This window comes from Coenobita brevimanus, chromosome 56 (genome assembly GCF_032717465.1).
Source record: "Coenobita brevimanus isolate Jiangsu-jjx chromosome 56, ASM3271746v2, whole genome shotgun sequence".
In the NCBI taxonomy this organism is placed as follows: domain Eukaryota; kingdom Metazoa; phylum Arthropoda; class Malacostraca; order Decapoda; family Coenobitidae; genus Coenobita; species Coenobita brevimanus.
In genome coordinates, this window is record NC_137009.1 from 41030653 (window position 1) to 41040652 (window position 10000).

Here is a 10000-nt window from a genome sequence, read left to right on the forward strand (position 1 = left end):
TGCAAGCAGAAATAATGAACAAACGTTTCCAGTCAGTTTTCACTAAAGAAAAGGAGCTTGTGGAAGGGGAGGGAGTGATTAGAAATGTTCCGGTGATGAAAGATATAAAAGTGGAGGTGCAGGAAGTGTATAAATTACTGGAAACTCAAGATGTAAGGAAAGCCCCAGGACCTGATGGAATTTCTAATTGGGTACTGAAGGAATGCAGAGAACAACTGGCGGATAAAATTCACAGTTTAATTGTATGCTCACTGGAAGAGGGGAAAGTGCCAAAAGAATGGAAGAGGGCAAATGTGGTACCAATTTACAAGGGGAGGAAACAGGGAAGAACCCCTGAATTATAGACCAGTGTCTCTAACCAGCATGGTCGCAAAATTGTGTGAGAGAATCCTGAAAGACAGATGGATAAAATATCTGGAAGAGATGAATATTTTGGCTGAATGTCAGTTTGGATTCAGAAGTGGAAGGTCATGTGTTTCAAACTTGTTGAGCTTTTACTCAAGAGCGATTGATGTGGTACAGGAGAGAGATGGTTGGGTGGATTGTGTGTACTTAGACTTAGAGAAGGCCTTTGACAAGGTACCTCATAAAAGACTAATGTGGAAACTAGAATATATAGGAGGACTAAAGGGGAAACTTCTGGAATGGATGAGAGACTTTTTGAGAGACAGACAAATGAGGACAGTAATAAAGGAAAAAGATGTCTGGATGGAGGGAAGTAACAAGTGGAGTCCCTCAAGGCTCAGTGTTGGCGCCAGTAATGTTCCTGATTTGTGTAAATGATATGGTAGATGGAGTGAACAGTTATGCAAGTCTGTTTGTTGATGATGTAAAGATCTTGAGGAAGATAGAGGTTGAGGAGGATTGTAAAATACTGCAGGAGGATTTGGATAGGATACACAATTGGAGCCGGACGTGGGAAATGAAATTTAATGTAAAGAAATGTAAAATATTGGAAATGGGTAAAAGTACCAGGAGACCATCACTGAATTATTTTTTTGGGTAATGAATTAATCACAAAAAGGAGAGAAGAGAAAGATTTGGGAGTGCTGGTCCAAGATAGTTTGTCACCAGAAAAGCACATTAACAAGATAGTTGGAGAGACTTATAAGCTCTTGACTAACATAAGAGTAGCATTTCATTATATGGATGAGGAAATGATGAAAAAATTGATAGTGGCCATGATCCGCCCCAGGTTAGAATATGCAGCGGTAGTGTGGTCCCCACACAAAAAGAAAGATATAAACAAGATTGAGAGAATACAAAGAACAGCAACCAAGATGGTCCCCAGTCTGACAGACCTGTCATACAGAGAGAGGCTGGAAAAACTGGATTTGCCTTCGCTAGAGGAAAGGAGAAAGAGGGGAGACATGATTGCGGTGTTCAGGACCATGGTGGGAGTAGATAAAATTGACAAAGAAGATCTGTTTGTATGGGATAAGAGAGCAACAAGAGGACATGGAATGAAATTGAAAAAGTCAAGCTGCTTGAAGGATATCAAGAAATATAGCTTTCCTTACAGAAGTATAGACTTATGGAATAGCCTGGACAAAGAGATCGTCCAGTCTAAAAACATAAACGAGTTTAAAGTTAAATTCGACTTATTGAGAAACAGCGACGGAAACCCACGAGCATAGTACATTCCGTGTATATCACAATTAGGTATATTCTTAAATATTTGGAATGACTTAGACAAAGAGGTGGTGCATGAGAAAAACATTCATGTGTGTAAAGGTAGACTTGATAAATGTGGATATGGAGACAGGACAACACGAGCATTGCTCAATTCCTGTATACTACAAATACACACACACACACACACACACACACACACACACACACACACACACACACATTCTCTCTCTCTCTCAGCCCAGCAAGTGCAGCTTATGAAGCCTATTCCGCTCACAAAATAAGGTCTTGCAAATTTAACCCTTTATGTCCAGAGAGAGAGAGAGAGAGAGAGAGAGAGAATGCGTGCGTGTGTATAAAGGTGAGTGATATGAATGTGTGTGTGTGTATGTGTGTGTGTGTGTGTGATCGTGTGTGTCAATGCTTGTACGGTCTGATAATAGTGTGTGTGTGTGTGTGTGTGTGTGTGTGTGTGTGTGTGTGTGTGTGTGTGTGTGTGTGTGTGTACGATGTCGTTATATTTGTGTATGTGCTCAAAAAATACGCACATGTAAAAGTATCCATGTAGCCTATGTATGAAGCTGTATGAATGAGCTTGTGTAAGAGCATGTGCGTGTGAATGTAGGCTGTGTACGTGTAGGTGGATGTGTGTGTTTTTGTGCACATGTGGACTTAGTGGTTGCCGACACATCATCATTACAGGCATAGGTAGGGTGGTGTTGAGGCAGGGCCGAGGTGAGGCAGGGTGGTGGTGAAGAGGGTGGGATAAGGCAGGGTGGTGGTGGAGAGGGTGGGATAAGGCAGGGTGGTGGTGGAGAGGGTGGGATAAGGCAGGGTGTGGTGAGGCAGAGTGGTGGTGGAGAGGGTGGGATAAGGCAGGGTGGTGGTGGAGAGGGTGGGATAAGGCAGGGTGGTGATGGAGAGGGTGGGATAAGGCAGGGTGAGTGAGGCAGGGTGGGGACAATGCAGGGTGAAGATGAGGCAAGGTCGGGGTGAGGCAATGTATTAGTGAGGAGGGTGGCATGAGGCAGGGTGGGGGGGTGAGCACGGTGAGGGGGAGGCAGGGTGGGGGGTGAGGCACGATGAGGGGGAGGCAGGGAAAAGGTAAGAGAAAGAAAAGTTTTATAATTATTAAAGAAAGTAAGCTGTCTGACTCTGAAACCTTCTACACTTTTGCTTCACTTTTCTTGCCATAAATCTCTCTCTCTCTCTCTCTCTCTCTCTCTCCCCCTCTCTCTCTCTCTCTCTCTCTCTCTCTCCCCCTCCCTCCCTCTCTCTCTCTCTCTCTCTCTCTCTCTCTCTCTCTCTCTCTCTCTCTCTCTCTCTCAGCCAATCTCAGCCAATGACACCCCACATCACGCAAAGGAACAGTCCTTCTGAGGCCACTGCATATCAGTTCGAAAATGTGATGGTCTACTCAGATTATATGCTGCTACTGTTATTATTTTTTTTTAATAAATGGTGGTAGTAGTGGTAGTAGTAACAGTAGTAGTAGTAGGCTAGTTGTTGTTGTAATAGTAGTGGTGGTTACTGGTGATGGTAGTAGTAGTAGTAGTAGTAGTAATGGGGTTGTAGTTGTTGTTGTGTTGTAGCGATTAATATCACCTATCACCCCTTGTCCTCATATATGCAGTTGATATGGGTATTATCGACACAGCAGCACTACACAGCAAAGCATTGAGGTTTCATGTGCAGATTAAACAGCAAAAGGACAGGGGTTTAAGGGCCGCGCATCCCACCTGAATGAGACTGAAGATGAATGAAAGTGAAGGTGAACGAAGCTGAAGGTGAACGAAGGTGAAGGTGAACGAAGGAGAAGGATTTTGTACCGAAAATCCCAGGTGCGTGTGTGGCTGTAATGATTCTCTCTCTCTCTCTCTCTCTCTCTCTCTCTCTCTCTCTCTCTCTCTCTCTCTTTCCGTGTTGATATGTGTCTGTGTACGTGGCAGTATGTATGCATCGTGTTGATTTGTTTGTATGCATGGAGTAATCAGTATGTACGCTGGGTTAGTGTGTGTGTGTGTGTGTGTGTATGTACCAGCCAATATGCATGCTTCCGTGTTGATATGTGTGTATGTATGTATCAGTATGTACGCTTCCGTGTATGTGTGTACGTATCAGTCAGTATGTATGCATAGAACAGGTGAATACTCAGCTGTTGACTCCAAATCTTCCTCCAGTTTGCTGTTACATTTAGGGATACAAGGAAGAGGCAGCAAGACCTTCTCAAACGCTGTCAAATTGGATCTCTATATTATTCTCTTGTCACTTTAACTTGGCCCAGGTTTTCGTCCTTTTGCAGCTTATATCATGTATTTTATTGGTGGAAGGCATCGCTGCGGCTCTACATCCTTTCCATAGCACTTCTTCGTGACTATCATACTCTAACATTAGTCTTTTGCTACAACACAAGGACAGGGCTGCGGCATTACATTCTTTACACAGCACTTCTTCGTGACTAACTCCATATTCCACGACTCTGCGTCCTTTCCATAGCATTCTTCGTGACTAGTCCCATATTCCACGGCTCTGCGTCCTTTCCATAGCACTTCTTCGTGACTAGTCCCATATTCCACGGCTCTGCGTCCTTTCCATAGCACTTCTTCGTGACTAGTCCTATATTCCACGACTCTGCGTCCTTTATATAGCACTTCTTCGTGACCACTGCAGGTATGCTAATGTTAATCTTTTGCTATAACTCAGGGACAGTGCCACGACTCTACATTCGCTACACAACACTTCTTCGTGACTAGCCTCATAATTCTAGCGTTAATCTTCTGTAGTTGCTCAGTATTCAAGACGGAGATATGGAAATTTTTTGCTAGAGTGAACGGAGTAGCGTAGAGCCATACCCGATTTAAATGGCCTCCCCGGCTGGATTCGTACCCGGGACACGAAGTTTAACCTGCCTGAAATTGATTGTTGTTAGGCAGTTAAATATACCGTCCTCGTACTGATGGGGTTGTTGTTGTTGTTCCTCTGTTTGCGAGAGAGAGAGGGAGAGAGAGAGAGAGAGAGAGGGGAGGTAAAATATACTAGGAAAGGAAGGATGGAGGGAGGGAGAAGTAGAGAGGGGAAAGGAAAGATAGGAGAGAAGGAAGGAGAGAAAGTAGAGAGACATGGAGGAAAGAAAAAAAGCTAGGCAGTGTAAAGAGCGATGGGTTAAAGAGTGATGAGTTAAAGAGCAGTGGGTTAAAGAGCGATAGGGTAAATAGTGGTGGGTTAAAGAGCCATAGGGTAAAGAGTAAAGAGAGATGCTTCAAGTGTAGCAAGGATGAAGAGATTGGCGTCTGTGGACAGATAGATATAGATAGAAATAGGTCAACAAAGACGAATAGAAAGACAGAGATAGACAGATAGAAAGACAGACAGATAGATAGAAAGACAGACAGATAGATAGAAAGACAGACAGATAGATAGAAAGATAGACAGATAGAAAGATAGACAGATAGACATGTACAGAAGGATGTGAAGCTGCAGGTATGTGTATGGAGGTAAGAATAAGATAACAGACAGACAGGTGGATAGATAGAGAACTAGACAGACTGATAGATATATAGACTGATATATATATATTGCAAAACAAGACGTGCTCATTAAATTTAACGAAAAATTCAATAATGTCAATATAACTGAGTCGACGTCCATTTGGTCTGCTATAAACATGCATTTATATTCATAGCAGGCTGATTATAACCCCCCCCTCTCTCTCTCTCTCTATTTCTCTCTCTCTCTCTCTCTCTCTCTCTCCTAGTTGTTCTCGCACACACCATTTGCTCCACAGGAAGGCAAATGAGAGAGGGAGGGGGGGGGATGGAAGAAGGTGAGGAAAAGGAAGGAAGGAATATGAAAAAGGAAGGAGGGAATGAGAGGAAGATGGGAGCAGAGAAAGAGGGAGGAAGGAGAATGAAGAAGGAAGGGAGAGAGAAGGAGGGAGGGGGAGGGGAAGGGAGAGAAGAGGTAGGGAGGGGAGAGGAGAGAGGAAAAGGAGGTAGAGGGTGGGGAGAGAAATGAGAGAGAGAGAGGGAGGGGAAGGGGGAGGGAAAGGGGCACAAGAGACTATTCAGGAAGGAATCAGTAGTTCCACTCACGAGAGAGAGAGAGAGAGAGAGAGGGAGGGGGAGGGGGGTAGTGTGACAAGGAAGGAGAAGAGAGAAAGGGATGGAGGGAATGGGAGAGAGGAGAGAAGAGAGGGAGGGAGAGACAAGGAGGAAGGGAGGGAGGTCGATAAGGGAGGCTGGGTTTCATGGAGAGCTATAGAAGATAGGAGGGAGAGGGGGGGAAGGGATGGCTGGAGAGAGAAAGAAAGTAGGAGGAAGGGAGGGTGGATGGAAAGAAAGAAGGAGGGAGAGTAGGAGGGAGAGAAAGGGGGGAGAAGGAGGGAAGGAAGAGAGAGAGAGAGGGAGAAAGAGAAGGGGAGGGAAGGAAGGAGGGAGGAAGGGAGGGAAGAGATAAGCACATAGTAAATACAGATAACAAGCCTATTGGTCTGGAGGGAGGGAGGGGAGTGTGGAGGGAGGGAGGGAGAATGTGAGAGAAAAAGGAGGGAGAGAGGGAAGGAAGGGAGAGAAGAAGGAGGGAAGGGAGAATGGAGGAAAGGAGACGGAGGAAGAGGGAGGGATGGGAAAGAAAAATATAGAGGCAAGAAAGACGGAGGAAGAGGGAAAGAAGGAAGGAATGGAGAGAGAATGACAGGAAGGAGGAAGAGAATGATAGATGGAAGGAAGAAGAAAAGGAGGAAAGAGAGAGAGAGAGAGAGAGAGAGAGAGAGAGAGAGAGAGAGAGAGAGATTAGAGACAGCACGAATTTAAAATCAAAATTCTCGCTACCGTTTACCCTCACCTTTACCCCCCCCTCTCTCTCTCTCTCTCTCTCGTGCATGAAGCAAGTCTGAGCGTGTTGACAGATATTGTTTGCTTGTGCTTGCTTTCCTAGAGAGAGAGAGAGAGAGAGAGAGAGAGAGAGAGAGAGCTGCCGTTCACCTACCCTTCATCCCGTCAATCACACATATTGGCAGACCATCAGGTGTCGTGCTAAGGGGTAGTCAATTGGTTAGCTCATCCCCCTGGCAATTGGCTGAACGCGAGGTTAGTTCTGTAATGTTACACCTTGAAACCCATCGTGATAGCACCTCTTCGTGACTAGCATACCAGATTTTCGTCCATGTATAGCTTATTTCACGTAGCTCAGTGGCGGAAACAGACAATACTACACCTATGTATATCCTTTCTATAGCACTTCTTCGTGACTAGCATGATATTCCAAGGTTTATCTGTTAGTCCTGCAACGTGGGATTCAAGCTGCAGACGGCAATTTTAGGCCAAGTTAGAGTGAAAAGAGTATAGTTGTAATGCTGGTAGTCAAAACTGGATTGCAGTGACCTTAATGGTGTGTGATCTGGTTGGCTTGGCTTAGCAGGGGTTGGGTTGGGTTAAGGTTAGGATGGGTTGGGTTGGGTTGGGTTAGGTTAGGGTGGGTTGGGTTGGGTTAAGGTTAGGATGGGTTGGGTTGGGTTGGGTTAGGTTAGGGTGGGTTGGGTTAGGTTAGGTCAGGATGGGTTACGAGTTGGTTGGGTTAGAACTGGGTGACCTTGAGTTTGGACAGGATAGGTAAGGCTTGCAGTTAAATTGGATTACGTGAGTGAGGCTGCGTTGGGTTAAGTTAGTAAGGCTACGTGTGTTTAGTTGATGTTAGATGGATTAGTTTGCATTAGGTTGGGTTATGGTAGGTTAGGTCAGGTCACGTTACAGTTAAGGGACGTTGGAATAGGTCAGATTAGGTAGGACTGGGTTAAGATAGATTGGGTTAGATTAGGGTAGATTGGGTTTGGCCTACAGAGTGTAAAGGTTAATAGTTGGATGATGGAATGAAGTTACCGAAGAGTTTATTGTGTGTGTGTGTGTGTGTGTGTGTGTGTGTGTGTGTGTGTGTGTGTGTGTGTGTGTGTGTGTGTGTGTGTGTGTGTGTGCTGAGAGAGAGAGAGAGAAAGAGAGCCCTTTCGTTCCAGGTCGTTCCTTCTCGGTTGAATAAAAACGTTTGGCTTTAACTTAAAAAAAAAAGGCTGAGTTAAAGGGAGTGAGCGAGTCGAAGTGAGAGAGAGAGAGAGAGAGAGAGAGGGAGAACATGTATGCGTGTATGAAAGTGAGATGGTTAGATAGAGAGATAGGTAGTGTGAGAGAGAAGAAATGATAGATGAATGTGTGTGTGTGTGTGTGTGTGTGTGTGAAAGATGGTAGATAGATAGATAGATAGATAGATAGAGAATTATGAGAACAGCAACTCAAAGGAGAGAGAGCAAGAAGACAAACAAAAGCGTGTGTACATGTGAAAAAAGGCGAAACATTAAACCAGGGGGCAAGAAAGCTAGCTCTAAAAATCCCAGAGAGAGAGAGAGAGTGAGAGAGAGAGTCCTACGCTATTAAATGTAAACCAAATATTCATCTATATTTTTATTTCTGGCTCTTAATCTGTTTTTTATTTTTTATATTCCAGAATATTTCATGCTTCTCCAAAAAACTACGGCCCACCATCACGTCCACATGTGAGTATTGGTTGAGGTGTGATATTAGATGCTTCTCTCTCTCTGTCTCTCACACACACGCACACACACACGTTAACATGGAGAGAGAGAGACTGAAGGGAAGAGTAGCCAGAGTAAATTAGAAAACAGAGAGTGGAGTTGTGAGAAAATTAAAGCCAAACAGTGTGCCAGCGAGTAAACAAAAGAGAGCTGGCTTACAATCCACCGCATTTCCTGCCCCACTGCCGCTAGGGAGGAGAGAGAGAGAGAGAGAGAGAGAGAAATTTGCGGTTCTCTGAAAATATAGTCAGTCTCTCTCTCTCTCTCTCTCTCTCTCTCTCTCTCTCTCTCTCTCTCTCTATTTTTAACCTCGCAGGAACCATCACATATTTAATATATATATTTTTTGTCCAGGACTTCATATGAATGGAGCTGCCCAGCCTGACTCTCTTTAATTCTCTCACATTCTCTCACTTTCTCACACTTTTTCACACGAATTCTCTCGCTTTTTCTCTCTCTTTTTCACACAAATTCTCTCACCTTGTCTTGCTTTAATTATCTCACTTCATCTCGCTTTAATTCTCTCGCCTTTTCACTTCGATTCTCTCACAGGTTGTCACAGATTCGCACATTTCCTTGCTTTAATTCTCTCACTTCAGACTAATTCATTTCTTCTCTCTCTCTAATTTTCTCACATAAGCCATCTCGCTTTTTCTCGCTTTAATTCTCTCACTTTTTCGTCTAATTCTTTCACTGTCTTTATTTTTCTCACTTCCAGCACTCATGACCCCTTCATTGTCGCGCCAGTTCTCTCGCTTCCCCCCCCCTCTGATTCACTCACTTTCTTACTTTCTTTTTTAAGATAACTAGGTTGTTGAGAGAACACTAATGCTTTCTTTCTCTCCTTCCTTCCCTCCCTCCTTCCTTCCTTCCTTCCCTCCTACCTTCATTCCTTCCCTCCTTCCTTCCCTTCTTCCCTCCTTCCATCCTTGTTTTCTTTCTTTTTTCTTTTTTATCTATCCATCTATCTGTCTGTCTATCTGTTAATCTATCTATCTGTCTATCTTCATTTCTGTATATTTAATTCTCTCTCTCTCTCTTTTCTTTCTCTCCAGCCACTTAGGATACAACCTTATGTTTGGAGATTCCTTCTTGACCCCGACTTCTCTCTCTCTCTCTCTCTCTCTCTCTCTCTCTCTCAATTAAAACTTTTTCACACGACCAATTAATTCCTTTATAATCAAACATATTTCGTAATTCAACTATTTTTATTTGAGAGAGAGAGAGAGAGAGAGAGAGAGAGAGAGAGAGAGAGACGGGGGGATTTGAGGTAACATCACCTGTAGTTAATTGCTTTGTACTGAGAGGCAGGTGACTGAATATCCCCCCCCCCTCTCTCTCTCTCTCTCTCTCTCTCTCTCTCTCTCTCTCTTTCCTCCCTTCCTGCTTTCCTTCCTTCCTTCGTTCATTCCTTCATTTTTGGTTGTAATCCTCACTACCAGCCTCCCTTCATGAGAGAGAGAGAGAGAGAGAGAGAGAGAGAGAGAGCACGTGAAGTTAATTGCTTTGTACTGAAACAAGTGACTCCTGGTATCCTATCATTCCTCCCTGCCTGCCTTCCTCCCTGCCTGCCTCCCTCCCTGCCTGCCTCCCTCCTGTTTTCTCTCCTTCCCTCTTTATTACCTCCCTCCCTTCCTGCCTACCTACCTCCTTCCCTCCCATCCTTCTATTATATCCCTCCCTCCCTCCCTCCCTCCCTCGCCTTTCTTCTGTTATTGCGTGCCTGGTTTCCTCCTTCCCTCCCTTCCTCCCTGTCCTCTTCATTATTACCTGCCTTCTTTACCTCTC